We start from the raw sequence: 19800 nt of genomic DNA, 5'->3' as shown, positions 1-19800 counted from the left end.
TGAGCTGTTGTTCAGCATCTTAGCTGTAGAGGGCAGTGTCACTGGCCCTCATATGTGGGATCCGAACCGGGGCCCTCTGGCGTCCCAAGACAGCTCCTCACCAACGTACCACTCGGCTGGCTCTAAAAACAATAGTTTTTATCTTCACGGGCATTTCCTATCTGATTTGGTAGGAGCCAATTATAAATCAGAAAACTAAAAATACTTAGTAAAATTACAGTAGGCGATTCATAGGAGGAACCATTTCTTTACAGGAGTAACACTGGATAATGGCTCTTAGGCTAATTTTTTAAATGTATCGACCATCCACACTGATTTCTTTTTAAGGCTGTCTAATTTTTAAACAGTCTTCCCTGAATCACAGAGATCATTTCAGTTGCACGTATAACTATATATCTAAAAGGTATTCCCCACAAAATCATCTCAGGTTCTTCATTTTGAAGACCACACAGCAGACTCTCTTTGAAACGTCTTGACCTTTGCTACCCTTCTTAACTATTGGGTTGTCGGAAAAGTCATGACGCATTTTTGCAACGAAAAACACAGAAAAAATACGTCATGACTTTTCCGACAGCCCAATAATTCAGAGTTTAATTCAAAGAATCAGTGCCGCGTGCGTGCTTTCAGATCATCAGGCCTACCCTGTTTCATGTAAAACGTGATAGTCGGGCAGAAAAATGGCTGAGAGTCACTGCAAGGAAATCTCTTCCATCCTGATTCTAGCCCTCCTTGGTCTTGTCCTGCTGACTTCCAAACATGGTCTGCTGCCTGCTGGGCCACCTGAATGAGAAATGTCACTCATGCGTGACGAAAAGGAGAGTCTCACATGTAACTTGTTTTTGTTCAGCTAACTATTGGGTTGTCGGAAAAGTCATGACGCATTTTGCAACGAAAAACATGGAAAAAATATGTCATAACTTTTCTGACAACCCAATACTTTATTCCCATTCCACACACAAAGTAGTACCAACTCTGAACTATGTTAGCAGTTGGCAAGCAAGCAGAGATTCCTAAGTGTCTGTTCAACCTATGGACAGTTTTAGTTCTCTCCGTCCTTCGGTTCCACACTGGTAGAACATAGGCAAAAGCAATCTGATATTTTCATGAGCATCTTGGCTTCCTTATAGGTGTGTAACCAGCTATTGTTATTCTTCTTGAAATATGAAGAAAAGCTGCTCTGATGTATAGATTTAAGGCGATAGCATGAGCCTCAAAGTCTCAGAGCACAGGAAGGCAACATAAAGAAGTCTGCTTTCCAGGCACCCACAGACTTCACCGGAATACATTTAGTCAACGAGGCAAATGTTTGCTGAGGATCTGCTATGTGCAAAGGAGGATGCTATGGGAAACAAAGATGAAAAAGAAACAACTGTGCCATAGGAAGCTGAAGAGGCTCCCCCCCCTCCCCCACCACTGGCCACCAAACACAGCCTGGCACATGGTGAGCATTCAATGCAGGATTGATGGGGTTTTTTGTACATTAGTGGGACACCTATGATATAAAACAGAGTGCAGTACATGTTAGAAAAGAGGTCCCAAAGCAAGTGCATTGAGGCATGGCGTCTGGATATTCACTACAACTGGAGGGACTAGGAAGGCTTCCTGGCGGAGGTGACATTTAGGCTAGGCCACAGAACATTAAAAGGATTTTTACAAAGAGGCATTCTGGTGACATAAACAATGGAGGGCATGTTTCCGGATTTGCAGAGGCTCAAACACAGGTTGTGTGGCAGGTCTATAGTGGCAAACCCTGACTCATGGATGAGAGGATGAGACCTGTATTAGGATGGCAGTTAAAAGGGCAGTGTGAGTATAGGCAGAATGCTGGAGACAGGAGGCCAGGAAATAATTTAGGAAACTAAAGCACTTTTCATTGTTCCTTGGGGATTTTAAGAGCAGGACCACATTTCAGGGCACAGGAAACCTAGAAGAGCACTGTTTTTTGTTTGTTTGTTTGCTTTTCCCTCTAACTTACAAAAGCGTTACAATGCTAGCTGTACAAGGTACTTTTCACAATCCTAGTTTGGAAACCAGATTGGAAAGTCTTAAAAGTTGACTAAAATCAGCACGGCTTCAAAATACCTATTGACCTCTTAAATGTGTTATTGATAGATGGGAAAAAGTTCAATCAAAATATCTACAACAATTAGAAAGTTCACCGTAATTGAACTGGCAACTCTCAAGCCCACCACAATGACCACTATTAATATAACATTGTACGAATGTGTCCTCATGAAACTCTAACCGTATTGAAGCCCCAGCTTCCTATATTGCTGGTTTCATTACCTTCTAGAAGTGATGGGATTTTAAAGTATTATCTACAATAAGAAGGCTGTGTGCATCTCTGAAGAATGTAAGGCACTCTACACACTAATTAAATCTCCTAAAGTCCCTGTGAGGTAGGCATGGGATCCGCAGGAGGTGAGTCACCGAAAAGTACCCAACTAGAAGGCTGGACCATAAGACAGAGGATGAAATCCACTTTTATTATTATTGTTCCCATTTCACCACAGAGGAAATGGGGGTATTATTCAGACACAGATGATGGCCTATTTTCCATTTTCACTGAAGGCAGAATACACGGTAGTAGGCTCTGAAAACAACCCTTGGGACACCTTAAAAAATTGTATAAAAACCGTGACCTCTGAGGCTTCTCCTTGGAGACTCGACTGACAATGAAATGAGCACCTAAAACGTGCACCAAAGAAAATCACATGGCCCTTTTCTCACAGAAGAACACAGGGCAAGACTCGCCCTTAGCTCTGATTGGTTCCTCGGGAGCTCAGCTGAGTTCTGCCCACAGCTTCCTTCCCTGCGCCCCCATAAAAGAGGAGTGGGCACCACTCTTAAGGGGGTCATACTGAGAGCAGAGTTGGTTACGTTGAAGACACAGTACAAATTGCAGGGCTAACCAAAATGGAAAGGAGTAGAAAACTAAACTAGTCCTGAGCCTTGGTTCTACCCTTAGACCAACAGTACCGACTCTAAAGTCAACCTCTGAAATACAAACCTATGTGCAGTTATCGTATATGAGCTAGTGGATCAACCAACTCCACTGTTTATAAAATAAGTGAAAGTGCCCAGACCACTTTACCAGACTGGGACACCACTCTCTCCATCTAACTACCTCCTGACATCCCAGAGAATACAAACAGTCATGGCTCCCAGGGAAGCAGAGATCCCAGTGTGGAATAAAAAATAAAAAATAAATTTAAAAAAATGGTCAAGAAGATAAATGCTGTTGTTTAATAATAATCTTGTATCACTGAAGTCTGGAAAACAAAGAGAGATACAAGTAATGAAATCCTATGACAATATTCGGTTGTCGGATGGTTCTATCCATCCAGAAGATGCTTAAAATTATTTAGATTATCATCAAAATGAAAAGGCCAAATCAAAACTTTTGTTGAGACTTGGTGGATCGTCACGTTTGAGAAAAATTGTCTTAAGATAGCGTTTATTAATGGGTCTAGAAAAGAAGGCAAGATAACAAAGTTTGCCTAGTCCAAACAGTGCGGCACCTGGCACAGAACCTCTTTTAGGGGAAGACCAGTATTTAATGTACTAAAAATAAACTCACAAACAGCTGATTTTTTTCTCCTGAAAACTGATTTACTGCAATGGGATGGGGGCAAATTTGTAATAACTACATGTGGTATAGAGGAATACCACTGTTTTCCAAGCTGAAATGAAAAAAAAAACCTCTAATGGAATTCTAAATTCTCTAGATTAAAACAATCTTCCAAAATTAGGAAAATTCCCTACAGCCAAATAAATGTTTAACGAATCCCCTGTCACCTATATGCATTTATACATAAAGGAGATGTAATTTCTTATATATTTCCCCATGAAAAATACAGTGCCATAAAAGATTTAGAAAGATTTCTCTGGTACTGTATTTTAATTTGGTACCTAATCATTGCTATCACCTGCTTCCTAAGATTTCACAGAAAGCACATATTTTAAATGTTATTCAACATAACTATTTATATACTTGTATAATTGTGCAAAAGTTTCCTTTCATTGTAGTTCTAACTGTTCTAACTTTAACAATATTGCAGGTATACCAAAGGACTATAATTTTAATCTTTGGATTAGATTTCTATCTGCAACTTTAATAATGTTAATAAATTTCCTCAAAAAACATTAAGTCAAATTACAACTCTGCTAAAACACATCAAATTACTAAACAAGGTATGGTTTTGAATTAAGATGAATAGTTTTCAAGTAGGTAAAATAAATATATTAAATATCAAAATGAATAATACTGTATTTTATAATTAACATAGGTCAGTTTCAGTTAATGTTAAATGCTATTTGATCTCAGAATTTTTGAACTGAAAGGGACTCTGGAGATATACTACTTAATTCAATTACTTCATTTTTAGATGCAAACACAGAGTCCCTGATCTTTTGAAGGCCAGGTAGCCCAGATTAGAACCCAAGCTCCCAACTTGTCAGACAAATGTTTCTTTTATTTAACCATAGAGATATTTACTATAAACATCACATAAGTCATGCTCATGTCCCTTAATGTGGAGGGAGAATTCAGGGGTGGCATCACTCCCTGACCTAAGGAAGAAGCTACGATTATCTAGGACCAGAAAAGCTAAGGCCACCTCCACTGATGACATGAAGCAAGCCGTTTAATTGCACTGTGCTTTCCTTTTCCTAATTACAAAAAAATTACCTGAGTAATTTAGACTTCCCTACTTAAATTGGCTGTTGCAAGAAATGGTAATAAAAATAACTCTAAAGCATACAGCATATCTAAGTGAGAACTAAATACTTAATAAAAACAAGTCATCTTCGCTATGTTTAAGCCAAGGAGTAATAACTACTTCAAATCATAATTAAGAGGGAGTATCTATTCGTTGGTGTGTGTCCTTATAACAGCTGAACACGTTAATACAGGTGGTATAGCTAACAAGTTTAGTGGCTCCTAAATTTGCCTAGCTTTTCATAACCTGTCTTTATGTTGACCTAAGCCATAGGGTAATTATCAGTTGAGCAAACTACAACTCTAGGACTTCTCAAATGCACCATTCATTGGTAAACAGAGGGAAGTGTTAATGCGCTATCAGCATCTGAAAAGTTTACTATGGAACTATCCTGTAACTGATACATGCGAGGCAGAAACTCTGCCAAATACCATTCCCTAATAGTAAAATACAGTGTCCTGGGTGACAGTGTAAAATCTTCCAGCTTGAGCTGACCTTTAAAAAAAACAAACAAAAACTTATCAACTGGGTTCTCTTGAATAAGAAATAGATCTTACAACTGGGAGGGAGGGGAAGAATTAATAAGTATGTTTTAAAAGTATTGTATAATGCACGTTTTGGAAGCAAAAAATAAATACACACTATACACAGAATAGTCTGAAAGAAAATACCTAGAGATGCTCACACAGGTCATTTCTAGGGAGTAACATTTGTTTTTCGTCTTCGTGCTCATCTGTGTTGTCTGATTTTGGACATGGGTTAATTCTGTTGTATTTTTGAAAAGGTTACTTTTCATGGAAAAAAAATAATTTGCTTTAGTCCCTTAGATTGAAGGAAGTAAGGTACAATCATACCTACTTCGAAAATGAAAACGAGAAGGCTTGAAATGTCAAGTGATGGTAGTGAGAGAAATGAGAGTTAGATCAAGGGTGCTTGTGTCCTGATCCAGGTTTGGGTTCCTTAAAGGGCCAGCAGAGAGGGAGGCAGTCTGGGGATGCCCCTTAGATGTGAGCTTTCACACCTCTGGCAAGTACTCAAGGGCAGAGGAGTAAATGGTTTCTACCCAGTCCTAAGCTTCCACTTGGCGTGCATTCCTTCCCCAAGTTTTCATTTCTAGATTACTTGTCTCCGTCTTAAATTTAAACAAGCATTGCTTTCCATGTTTAATTACAATTTAATGGAAATACTACTTGCATTCCAATTAGCTTTTAGTTTTCACATCACGAAAAGTGCATCCAAGTTATTGTGTCATTATAATTTCATGTTATAATGGCTTCATAATGCAAGTCCCTGTAGAGTTCAATTAGTAGTTTCCTATGGTAATTGCCCATCACTATAATATCATAATCACATAGCACAGTCCCCACATGCTTCCACTGCAATCATTTTGACATTGTAAGAGCATTTTAATAGTATTAGCATAGGTTCTCCAGAGAAATCATCTCATTGTCACTGCATTACCATATAAGATTAATTGTGATGGAGCCGAGTTGTTATGATATGAAAGCTTAAAAAAAACAAACAGAAAAAAAAAACGGTGCTCAGCAATAAAGCATTTCATGTCTCAAAAGGTCAGTGCATTTTGCCGTCAGGTTTGCCACACAACCCTTAACTGAACAGACATCCTTTCATAGGATGTAAGGTTTTTGTTTTGGTTTGTTTTGGTTTGTTGGCATAGGACTCAAACCATAGTAATAAATTAGGTCATACCTCTCTGTGGTATTGAAAGAAAAAGCACAATGTGATATATAGAAGATGTATTACAGAATTGTACACTTGAAACCTATGTAATTTTACTAACCATTGTCATCCCCAATAAACTTTAATTAATTAATTAAGAAAGAAAGAAAGAAAGAAAGAAAGAAAGAAAGAAAGAAAGAAAGAAAGAAAGAAAGAAAGAAAGAAAAAGCAAGCAAGCAAGCAGATGTGGTCCTGTCTTCAAGGAGTTTACAATTTAATCAGGTTTACAACAAATGATATAGAGTGTATAGGTAAATGCAATTAAGACTCTTAAGGATAAACCAAGTCCTGTGAAGTAACTGGCGCTACCTAGATGTCAGAGCAACCAAATCAGGTTTTCCTGAAGACGGAATGTTTGGTGAATAACTAAAGGGTTAAACATATTAAACATAAAGACCGCATGGCAGAAATGGAGGGTGCGTTAGCAGGGCTCATTCACTAACCCTGGGAAGAAGGGAGGCCACTGAAGACGCCAGTAGTGGGTGCAGCCACCGCCCCACCCAAGGAGGAAGCAGGAAAACAGGTTATGGGCAGGAAACCTCTGGGCAGGGATCTCCACTGCTCAGTGAAGACAGTGGAAGGCAAACCTCGCTCTTTATTGCTGAGAAGAATGGGCAGATGGGCAGAGATGTTCTCTGCAAGCATCAGATCAAGGGCTAGAGAAAGGGAACTCCAGCTCAGAAAAGCACTGCCCAGCCCTCAGTGCTCTCCCTGGTTTAAAGCCAACGTGTAAAACGACTCTGCCGTGTGCATGACAAATGGCACACACTGCAGAGACTGGCAGGGTATTGTGCTCATTTCAGGGGCCTCTAATCCTCTGGTTCTCTCTGGGGACATCACAAGAGAATGGCAAAGGGATTATCCCAACTCTCAAGGCATTCACAGCAGAGCAACTAGCAACTGGCGTGTCTCTGGAATTATTCAGGACTTGCTTGGCTTCTTGGTTGTGGCAAAGACATTCTGAGGGCTCCTGGCTGCCACTTTCCCCTTCTCCACTCGCATGTGCCTGGGAGATCTCAGCGCTGCTCCATGGCTCAGTTTCCGTAAAGAAGGAATCACACTTTAGATTGGCACACAGACAAATAAAGATATGCCCTCCTCGTGCTCACAGCGACTTTTACCAACAAGCTGTGGAGCAATATAAACTTATTATATATGCAACACGAGCGGTCCTTCCTCGAGAAGTTATTTTTAATTTTATAGCTGAAGTCTGCGGCACACGCTACCCTGTTCTTCCCTGATTTTCTGTGTAGTCATCCCATGAAGTTAAACTCTTACTTCTTGGCCTGTTCTTCACGGTAACTCATTTCATATATTTTTCAGTATGAATTCGTATTGAAACGTTTATCACATTTGATGATCAGTTTTTATTAGTATTTACTCTGTCCTTAGACATACTCACAGATTAAAAAATCAAGACTTTGGGAGTTTGAATCCAAGTGCCCTAATCATAAGAACAGAAATGTTATTGATTATGTAAAAATGTATCTTGACACTTCGTAGAAAAATATCATAGTTCTCTCTTATTCAAATGTATTAAAGGCATCAGACATCATTCCTGATAATATTCAATGATCACTTTTTTGATACAAACAATAGTCAGTAGCTATAAAATATCTTGGGTACCACCAAAAATTAATGTTAACTCTATTTCACAAATGGCAGAATGCACACAGATGGGACAACATAATGCTCTTATGAACATATCATGATGTTCCGAAGAGGAGGAAAAGCTACACTGTTAACTATAGAAATAGTACCAAAAAGTTGATGTGCTAAAAGTGTGTTTCAGGGCAAATCACCTAGTCTGTGGGTCTGTTTTAGTAAAACAAAGGCGTTAAACAGGCAGGTCTCTAAAGTTCCTCCCAAATGCACGTTCTATGATTCTGTGTGAAGGGGCATTAAATGACCTTTAGATCACCACAGCAGCAGGTCCTCCATTGGTTCATCTTGTTTAGACTTAAATGAATGGGGACATACATATTTTAGAAAATCAGGCAGAATGTTTCTATACAAGGATTGTGAAACCTGTTGACATCTTTCTCTACACTAATTCTTCTTCTGATTTCAAAACAGGGCAACCCATACTCTAACAAACCATAGTACAATATTTACCTTACTCTAAACTTCAGATTATTACCAAGGGATGAATGAAATAAAGAATACCCAGATGTTTCAGTTATTACTTATTTATTATTGCTTTTGATACTACTTATGAATAAGAGTGAAATAGTATAAAATAAGGGTGGCCTTATTAGCCCTCAAATAAATAATGTTGACTGTGTAAGCTACTGAAAACACTTAACCATTTGCCAAATAACAGCTAAAACAATCCATTACCCCTGTGTATGTGTGTGTGACTGTGTGTGTGTGTGTGTGTGTGTGTGTGTGTATATTGCATATATACTCACATATACAGTTTTAACATTTCCTAGTCATCAGTACAAGTACAGAAACTATTCTGAAAATTGTTTGGTGCCAACTTTACAACCAAGAATTATTTTATTCTTTTGTGGATGGTGAGATAAGTAAAAAAGTCAACAATCTGCTTGGTTTTTGTCAGTGTTTCCAAGGTGTGATATATTGCACTGCTGGGTCAAGCCAATTTCAGGTGATATTTATGCATTTTAAAATGTTTTAAACAAGTATTTATTTTAATATATTTTAGGAAAAAAGTAATAAATGTTGTAGGCCTATAATTCCATAGGTATTATTGCTCAGGATGAGGCTGACGTACAACAGTGGGCTGGTTTAAAGAAAAATATTAAGTAATTAGTAATAAAGGCAGTACCTAGGCATAACAAACACTCTTAAAGATGGGATGAGAATGAATCAGATTTGACCAGTTTGATGAATAGTAATGAATGATGAATTTATTCATTCATTCTGATGAATATTGTACTGAGTTTGTACAAATTCAAGGCGTTTAACATCTCTATAATGCCCTGAAACCCATTTATGTTTTCTAACCTGTTAAAGAACTAACTCCTGTTCTGGAGGTAACATACCCCTAACTCATCAGAAATATAATCTTGATTGCTAATTAGGCAGAGAAAGCCATTATCCAATTCTAACTCTCAGACCAATTTATTGATCCTATAATTGCTGATATTTTAAGTGATGTTGATTTAAAAATATAAATATGATATTATATGCTGTAAAGAATATGGATAGGAACATTATATTCAGACATAGTACAGCCACTTAATAAGCTTTCCAGTTTTTATAGAATAAAATTCTACAGTTTAATACATCGATTTTTTTGTATAGAAACAACATATAAAGAAACTCTCCTTTAATGCTAATATTGTCAAATCATTAGATAATATACAAATAATTACTGAAAACATACTTTAGCCAAGGTATTACTAAATATCAAACTAAATAAGTGAAAACAGGTTCACACACACATAAAAAAGACTACAGCATCCCTATATAATGCACTATGAAAATTCCACATAAAAGTCTTTTACAGTCCTAAATTATTATATCAAAAAGCAAAGGAATTTATAAATTAATCATTTTGACCTCACCATAGCAAGAATAAGTAATAACAATGGTTCATGAGGCATCCTGAATACTAAAAACTATATGTGTTCTTTTATATATTTTAAATCTAACAATTACATAGCACTATATAGAATCTTCATGTAGATCATTTTAAACTCGGGTCTCTTAACTTAAAATATTTTGATCTTTCTCCTGAAATACACTGATAGACTTAAAGTGAAAAGGCAATGACTAGAAGGAATGAGGAAGGTCAAAAAGGAGCACTATAACTTGATTTGCAAGAAACTTCTGCCGCCCCATATGCCCACCACATCAAATATGGCTGGAGGTCAAAGGCTCAGTAACGTCAGTACTTAAAATGGCTGCTGACTACTGATTACTTATGCACTGAATTGCTCCAAAATATTTAGTTACATGGGAGATGTAAGAAGACGACTTTTCTGAATGACAATGGGGCAAGTTCCAAGCAACACAGAAGCAAAAAGGAATGGATGTCAGGCCTTAGATTTATGCAGAACTGTGAGAGTGACTCTCAAGTGAGGCCCAGGACAGTCTCTAATCCTACATGTGGAGCTGGCAGTGACAGCCAGGGACGTTCCTCTGCAGAAAACTTTCTTGCCTAGTGTCAGCCTGTAAAGATCTTCCTGAAGCAGTGGAGGACATTTGTGTGGAAAAGTATTGGGCAGAAGGCATGAGCCAGGCATGGTGGGGTGGAAGCAAGTGGCCTCTTCTTGAATTCCTGTGTAAAATGGATTTGTGCAGTGGCAAATGGAAAGTCTCTGAAGTTAAAAACTGAACTTGGAGAAAATACAACCTGGGAAGCTCTGTATCTGGTAAAGGCACTGACTCATAAGTGATAGACATGCCATACGCTAGGGAGCAATAAATAAAAACATGTGTCAAGTAATCTAGGTCAAAACTAGCAAAGACGCTCTTGTAGCCTTTCCTGGATAAGGGTTTCAACAAATCTTTTCTATGGAGCGATGATAGTAAAAACCACATTCTACTACACGTGTTTTCTCTTACATATGCATGCATGCCTCATCATTCAAATTTAATCTATCCTTGAAAGCGTGATGGTATCAAATTTTGTATTGCAGGAGGCTATATACAATAGTTCATTCATTTCTTCTTTTTTAAAATTTATTAAACTTTTAATATGGACATTTTCAAAAGTTCACAAATGTAGAGAAAGTAGTATAGTGAACCCCTAGGTCTCCATCACCCAGCTTCAACAATAAATTCCAAGTAACAGCTTTTCACAGGAAAAATAATGTCGTGCCACTCATTCAAAACTGTCAACCAATTATCCCCCAAATTACTAACCTACTCCTATCTAACCACATAGCAATCCTCTAAGGATTTCTGGCTATCAGTTTACAACAAAAGACATACTTTTACAATTAAAAAGAAATCATTATTCAAGTCTGAAGGTACATTGTAAAGCTTTCCAAAACACAGAAAGCTTTCCAGCATTACCCATAGTATGCATGGTAGATGTGGACAGATATCGGTCAAACTGAGGCCTTTTGTGCGGTCACATTCCCAATATTTCTTCAAATGTAAGAGACTGTCTCACATCTTAGGCTCATCATCTCTCTTCAGAGATTCTCCTGCTTCGTTAGACATGTTCAGTTGATAATATGGAGGCAACTGATGCACCACATGTTTAAACAATGTGAGCAAAAGATGTCACGCTCTAGGGCAAAAATGTGATCAAGGACAACAGCGTACGCTGTGCTATCGCCCTAGCTGATGGACTTCTGTGCACGAGGTGTGGCAAGTGTTTGTTTCAGAGAGGAAATCTTGGGTAAAACGCATTTGCAAGTTGTTATAACAAATATTTGGATAATTGTTCAGAAAGCAAAGTATATATTTACTTGATTATAGGCATTTTATAAAGTTTCTTCAGTTTTTATCTAATGAACTTCAATGTTGCAAGTCACAGCATAAAGCTCTCCTCTAAGTAATGTGACAGAGATGTTCCTAAACTGAGTGGACCCTCCAGAGATTGGTAGCCATTGCTTAGTTGCTCCGATCTGATGATCAGAGAAAATAACTCCAAAAACAGTAGTTTCCAGAGACAAGTATTATTGTAGGTCAGTATGATGGGCTGAATTGTGTCCTTCCCAAAAGTCATATGTTGAAGCTCCAACCCCCAGGACCTCAGAAGGTGCTATATTTGGAGATAGGTTCTTTAGAGAGGTGATTACATTAAAATGGGTTTGTTAGGGTAGGTCCTAATTCAATAGGGCTATTTTGTGTAGTTATAATAAGAGATCAGGACACAGACAATACAGAGAGAAGACCACATGATGACACAGGGAGAAGGCGGCCATCTGCAAGCCAATAAGAGAGGCTTCACGAGAACCCAGTCTACCAGCACCTTGATCTTGGACTTCTAGCCTCCAGAATTAGGAAAAAAATAATTTCTATTATGTAAGTCACCCAGCCTGTGATATTTTGTTAAGGCTTCCCTAGTAACCAATACAGTTAGTAATGGAGGCAATTAATTGAAGCTACAGAAGTGGCCTTTAATTACACCTGGAGGCTCTGGGTTCGTAAAGTGAGTAGGGAATTTGTTGAAAGGGCTGGCCAGGCATATATAATCCAACCCTCTTTGACAAATTTTGATAGCTCAGTGTACGGACTCAGAGTAAATAAATCATTACTGCAGCCATTTGTTGGGGCCTAATAGGAAAGCTTGCGAGCTTGCTGAAAAGTTAAGTCAATACTATACATGACATGTGGAAGCTGTGTGATGTGAAATACCCCCGAACTGGGGGTCCCACTTTATATTTCCTCCAAACTTTTAGAAGCCAAGACTGATAACATTTAAGTTTTCAGTTGAAACTGTGAACATTCCTTTATATTGGAAAATTAGGAAGGATGCTGAATATATATATATATATATATATAGTGTTTTTCAAAAGAAAAATGAGATCCTTAATTCCTATTCCTATATAAGGTAGGTAGTGAATGAGACATAGAATCGTAATGGCATAAACATGATGACCTTGAGAGTTTATGAAAATATTTTAAATATTTCAAAAATCAATACATACATAATTTTGAAACTAGTAAGCCATATTAAAAAAAGAAGTCGTTGTTGGCACACAATAATACTGAGGATTTTGTGGCTACAGGACTTTCAGTTGCACAAAGGAGCATTAAATGAACAATAGTATTTACCAATACTCTCATCAAAGTGCTTTTCAAACACTAAATAATTACCCAATTAAGCTACTGCAAGATAAGCTGTTATTACTCTGGATTTAGTGAAAAGGACTAATAATTACTGTTTTAACAATTTCTGTGAAGAAAGACTCAATGTTTACTGAACACAACTGTGAGAACACCCCACCTTTTTAGTGAGTGGGGAACAGAAAAACACAAAAGGTTGATTAGCTAAGTGAATTCAAGGGAAGAGAGAGGATGATTAAGAACTAAGAACCATGATGGGTGAAAACAGAGAATTTAATATGCACAGTGGAGACCACAATTGACAGAAGGCTATTTATGAATACTGCCGATATTCAATGTTGCAGACTGACAATAGAGAATCTTTAGCCATGGCCCGAACAACATAATTTATCACACTCGTGCTTAGGGCAGTCATGTCCAAGCAATTTATCATCATCATATCACTCGTGTGAGTAAGAGAGGGGGAGAATTTTGATTGTTAACCTCTAGGGAGAGTGGATTTACAGCCAGCATCCCGACGAAGGCAGCATGGCTCTCTCTGCCCACAGCTAAATGCTCCCTGCTTCACTTCTGCTTAAGTCAGAGTAAATGAGTGAACGCGTTGCCTCCAGGACGCTGAGAGCAAAACCTAGGTCTAATACTCTTAGATCCAAAATAAGATAGCCAGGAAATCACATTTAAAATACTCTTTGAAGTTGCTTTTAAAAAATAAATAAATAAGTCAATGGTAAGTATGGATGATTCATTTCAAATGTCCTTTGATGACAAAATAATTTCTGAAATGCATCCATTGATAACTATATTTGGGAAGAATCATCTCTTAACAATGAAACTGTGAACATTCCTCTATGTTGCAAAACTTGGGAGGATGCTGAAAATTAACACACACACACACACACACACACACAGTTTTTTTTTTTTAAATAAAAATGAAAGCTTTAATTCCTATCCCCTCTGGGCATTGAACATTTATGTATTTTCACTTTAACACTAGCTGCCCTTAGAGAATGTAATTAAACCTCTAAATGCCATTTTTGCCACTTTTGATTAAAATCATGAAGCTGACTTGAACATTAAGGAAACAAAGGCACGTGCTAGCCCACCAACAGTAAGAGGAACATTAGTTATAAGAGCAAGCCCCCTACAACACCTTCCCTCTTAGGATCCCAAGGTGTCTGGTAAACTGGAGACCGGTCATCCTTGCACACACATAGCTCAGACATTACCTGAGTACATACATTAGTCAGAATAGGCTAGGGCATGCTGCATTAATAGACAGATCCCCAAATCTCAGTGTCTGTCTGTTTATCTTGCACAACAAAAGCTTCTTTCTAGCTCACACTATATGTCTAACAGAGTAACAGGGGGAATCTGCTCATTGTGTTCATCCCATGACCCAAGCTAGCAGAACAGCCATGATCTAGAAAATGGGTGGTCACTCTGGCAGAGGGAAAAGTGTGTGTGTGACAAATTTCTCATTGGCTTTTAAAGCTTCCACCTGGAAGTAACACAGGTCACTCCACCTATATTTCGCTGAGCAAACCAAGTCACGTGGCCCTGCCTTACTGGGAGGGGACAGGAAGATGGTTAACACTCATGCTTGCCATGCTGAGTATGCACAGGCGTTTGTACTCAGGCAGATACTGTTTTCAGGAAACAGGTAGTTAGAACCACAGAGCCCGTTTGTGCCAGATGGCCAGGTGGCAGCAGGCATTTTATTTTTCTTCATTTTTTTTTAAATGAGGGAGGGATGTTTATGAATGAGAAGGTTTTTTGTTTGTTTGTTTTTTAATGAGTCTTTTTAGAAAAACCTGGACTATCGAAAAAATACTCTGAAGAGCAGCTAAAGAAAACAGGAGGAGGCCACACTGGTGTATGAAAAGCATTTAACAACCATCTCAGGTCCTCCTAGTAACAGTGAAGTTCATAGGACTACTGAGCAGGAAGGACACAGCTTAACCAGGAATGCTCACCTTCTTACTGTGTAGTTTAAGACGTTTGAGGAATAGGACTCCTCATATAGTAACACTTTAAAGCAGTATGGAAGCAAGGATGGATATTTTTCCAAGGTCACCAGCTTCTCTCATGCTATGTATACAGTTCATTATTTTGTCTTCAAGCTTAATTCCAAGAGCAACCTCTAAAAGCCTTACATTGAGGTCCTCTACCTAATCCCAGGGATCTTATGACCAAGCCCTAGACCTAAAGGGCACTAAGTACAGGGACACAGACTTTTCAAGCCTCTAAATGTTCTATCTGGATATATGTTGTCTTGTGCTTCGTTCCTATCTGGGTCAAACTTTAACTGTAGCCCAGACCTCTCTTGTGAGCTACAGTGTACTATACCCAATAGCCTGTATGGCATTTCTGCTTGGACATCTCAGAGACCTTGTAGTAGGCGGCCTGTCCAGTGGCCCCTAACAACTCCATCTCTCCTAGAATTCACACCCTCTCGCACTGCACCAGGGGTGGTCTGTGTGACCAACCACGGAAGTGATGGTATGTCATATCCACAGATCAAGTTCTAAAAAGATGGTGGCTTCCATCTTGGGTTCTCTTTCTCTCTCGGGTCATTTGCTCTAGGGGAGGCCATATCATGAGCAGCCCCATGGAGAGATCCATATGGCATGGAACTGAGGTCTCTGGCTAACGGCCAGCTGTCAACAGCCACGCGGAAAAGCCCAAAGCCGGTCTTAACAGTCATGCCCTGAGAAGACTACCACGTTGACTGACAGCTTCACTATAACCTCATGAGAGACCCTGAGCCAGAACCACCCAACTACCCCACGTCCAAACTTCAGACCCACAGACACTGTGCAATAACACGTTTGTTGTTTTAATCTGCTAAATGGTAGGCTGATTGTTTCAATGCAGTAATAGTTAACTAATCCACACACCACAGACTTAATATGTACCAAACAGAACTTTCGCTCTCACTTACCCCAATTCCCAGTTTATTCTCTCCCTAGCCTTCATCTTCTTAGCCCTTTTGCCATGGTGGTCAGATATATCAGAATGAATATTTCCATCCACTGACTGTGGATGGAAACTTCCAGAAGGAAAGTTTAGGAAAGCAGATGTACATTTTTCTATATTTTTGTGTTTTTAAAAAATGAATAATAGGAATTTTTATATGTAAAAATAATGGCATATATATACAAAGAAGCTCAAATGATTATTAAATGCATAAAATAGTCAAAATACCAACTTTGTTTTTTGTGGATTTGTGACATATTTTGAAAAAAAACAAACTTGAAATCAATTAATGAAGCAAGAATTAATTGATATTCACATCTACCCAGTTTTCTAAGCATATTGAGAACTATCCTTGATTTCTCCTTTTCTTTCACTACCAAATCCAATTCATCAACAAGTTCTATGGACTCCAAACCCAAACAATTTATTAAATCCATTCATGCAACAAAATATATTCCTGGCCTATTCTGCATAAGGCACAGCGTCAGGTGTTGGAGAAACAGCAGTAACCAGAACATGATAAAGTGACATTTAAAAAGTCCACATTCTCTGTCTCTGCTGCCACCACCCTAGCCTGAGCCACCATCACCTTTCATTTGAGCTTCATCATAGCCCTCTTCATGTCACTCCCCTTCAGTGGCTTTCCACTGTCATGAGTTGAAGATCTAGAGCAGCGGTTCTCAACCTTTCACAGGGGTTGCCTAAGACCATCGGAAAACACATATTTTCGATGGTCTTAGAAACCGAGACACTGCTCCTCTATCCGTCTCCAGGCCCACATGCAGATACGCCCACATATGAGTACCCGGCGACCCCTGTGAAAGGGTCGTTCGACCCCCAAAGGGGTCGCGACCCACAGGTTGAGAACCACTGATCTAGAGTCTTCACCAGGCCACAAAAAGCCCTGTATGACTTGGTCCCAACCCATGTCTCCAATTTCATCTGGAACCAATCACCCAAACTCCACCCACAAACATCTTTGGCAATTTCTAGAACATGCCAAGCTCTTTTCATGCCTCCTTTGCCCTTGCAGGTCCCATGGCAGGCAATAAGCATCATTAAGTCTGACTCATCCTTCTAAATCACAAGGTCTTGGTGAGGTGTTTTTCCCACCATATCCAAGATACCCCCTCCTCCCCCCACACCCCATTTTTCTTCATCACAGATTTCAGTTTACAACTGGTAGCTGTTTGTTAATTAACTGTGTGTTCGTTCCCTTTGTGTGTCTTCAGGCTCCTCTGCCTCAAGCCAGAATAGAAAGTCCAAGGGGACTCCTCATCTGCCCATTCTCTCCTGGAGCCCAGGGCTCTCAGGGTACACATGCACATGAATCGAATGAATAAACTGACCCTTATGGACCGCCTGGTAATTTCAGTGCCAAATGTCACCAGCAATATCCTTAATTGGTAAACACAGAATCTTATTTTTACAAATCTATAGATGTTTAGATATAGTAGAGACATAGAGATCAATTACTTTCATGTGCCTAGGAAAGGACAAGTAAGCACAAAGTCAGGAGCTGGAACCAGAACTAGAATTAGGCCCTACTCATGGGTCCAGAGCTCTTTAAACCAGCCACCTCTTCTCTTAATGTCTGCTTGTGAAAAACAAAGTACAAGTGGCTACAGGATAAGAGCACAGGTTGTAGAGTTCAAAAAACATAGATTTTTTTTTTTCTAAGATTTCCAGCAGTGGAGTCTCACCTTTGTGTGCCTTACCTGCCTCTTCTCACATGAATCCGGATATCTCAATGGGCTGTGGAGAAGATTAAAGTAGAGCACACAGAGCTCAGAGAAGACCCTTGGTGATTAGCTTTGACTGTCAAAAAATACAGGCTTGGGCATTCCTATTATGATTCTAAGATCAAGGGATGGCGATAAAATGCATTTTGCTATTTTATTCCAAAAATCCATATTCCATATATTTTAGTAATTTTTATAACCGTAAAGCAACAGCTAGCCTCCACCAATGCAAACCTAATTTCATAAAGTAGCACCTTGTTAATTCTGTGTTTGAAGTATCCTTTTTAAAAATTAAGTTGCTATCTTGCAGTCAACAGTCAGCAAGTTATCTGATCTTATTCTTTGCAGTGTGCGCTGACTTTTATTTTTGAAGGGGGCTGGTTATTTCTGAAATTACGTCAGGCCTGTAGGATAACTGCTCTACACCCCTCCTGTCTATGTAGAGTAAAATGTAACTGGACAAGTAGGTGTCATACGTCTTAGGGCTGTTTTCTTACTGATGTTCATTCTGTATGACAATGAATGTGATGATACTTCAGGACAGGAGTAAATGCTTGTCAGTTTCCTCCACTGTAGTGGAGGAAGGACAAATGGACCTTACACAACTTGGAAGTTCTCATCTGTAAACGTGCTCCCCTAGGCGGTGTCCATTGCACCTGAGGTGTACCCCAAAGATCCAAAAATCGCGGTTGTAAATACCATTCCCCAAATCCATAGGGAAGGAGCACCTAAGTGTGTTTGGGATATCTTTAAGATATCAGAACCATGAGACTGAAACATACAAGGTGAGGCTGAGGCCCAAGGCTTACAGGTATGATTCCAAAGCTTATGAAAGGAGAATGAGCACCCCAGCACGGCTGCCCACCGCAACCCCAGAGCATTTCAGTTGAGCAACACTGAGCGCTGGCCACGTGGGCCTCTCGGGCCTCGGGTTTCAAGCCAGGCTTCGCCGTACCTCGGACTTAGGGGCAACCAGCCACCTCCAAGCCCAGGCCAGCCTCCTAGGCCTCGCGCAGCCTCAAGATCCCCGACTTTGCAGCTTCCCCCGATTTTGCTGCTTCCCCCGAGCTTTCGTGGAAAGGCAGCAGCATGCCAAAGCGCGGGCGGTTTTAAGACTCCTTCCCCAGGGCGGACCTCCGCGGAGGCTCCCTGCGGGGATTAACGCGCAGAGCTCCTTGCTTCGGCGGCTGCTGGCGTGGGACCCCCCACACTTCCTACCCGGCCCACAGCTCCTGTGCCCGCTCCGGCTCCCGGGCGCCTTCCCTCAGGTCGCTGAGCGTTGCCTTCTCCCCTGGGAACTCCGGCAGGGCCAACTTCCCGGACCTTGAATGTCTCCCTGCCCGTCTCCCACTTCACTTTCCCTTCTAGTCTTCTCCCCGCCCCCTGGCCCCCGGGTTGTGTCCGGGTGTCCTGGCCACGCCCCACCCTAACCCTAGGCCACGCCCATGGAGCCCCGTCCCCACCCCGCCCACCTCCATGCCAAGTCTGGGCTCCAGCCTGCTGGCGCTTCCTGTTCTACTCCAGGAAGGGACAGCAGGCTTGTAGCTCCAAAATCCTCGAAGTGGCTGTGCTGGGAGCCCACTTCCTCTGCTGAGGAATCTGTTGTAGATAATCCCTAAATATCCTGGGAGAGCTTTCTCACCTCCGTCTAGTTAGGCCGAGTCGAATGGATTAGGGGCTAGTCCCCAAAGGAAAAAGAAAGCGGCTACATTTTACCCCACATCCTGGTTCTCCTCCATAGAAAAGCCTGGAACATGGAGGCTTTAGTAATTCTCTGAGTTTTCTCCAAGGATAACAAACCAGAGGGGTCTGCACTGGCAATTTGATGTCACGACTAGAATTTCGTTCACCATCCTGAATACAGACAGCTTTGGGCTTATTCATCTGTTGTCTCATGTCCCTGTGCC

The 19800-nt window shown here is 40.1% G+C and overlaps 1 protein-coding gene across 1 annotated transcript in view; it reads right to left on the bottom strand.

Annotated features, from left to right (window-relative positions):
* The window catches only part of PTER (phosphotriesterase related), a 70049-nt gene extending 50794 nt beyond the window's left edge, over window positions 1-19255 (bottom strand). Inside the window, exon 1 of the mRNA XM_019631381.1 lies at window positions 19112-19255. The gene's annotated coding sequence lies outside the window, so the exon portion shown is untranslated. The remainder of the gene's footprint in view (window positions 1-19111) is intronic.
* Between the last annotated feature and the right edge of the window lie 545 nt (window positions 19256-19800).

The sequence above is a fragment of the Hipposideros armiger genome, unplaced genomic scaffold (genome assembly GCF_001890085.2).
Source record: "Hipposideros armiger isolate ML-2016 unplaced genomic scaffold, ASM189008v1 scaffold_996, whole genome shotgun sequence".
Lineage (NCBI taxonomy): Eukaryota > Metazoa > Chordata > Mammalia > Chiroptera > Hipposideridae > Hipposideros > Hipposideros armiger.
The sequence above is the reverse complement of the archived record's forward strand: the minus strand, read 5'-3'. Positions and strand labels throughout refer to the sequence as shown.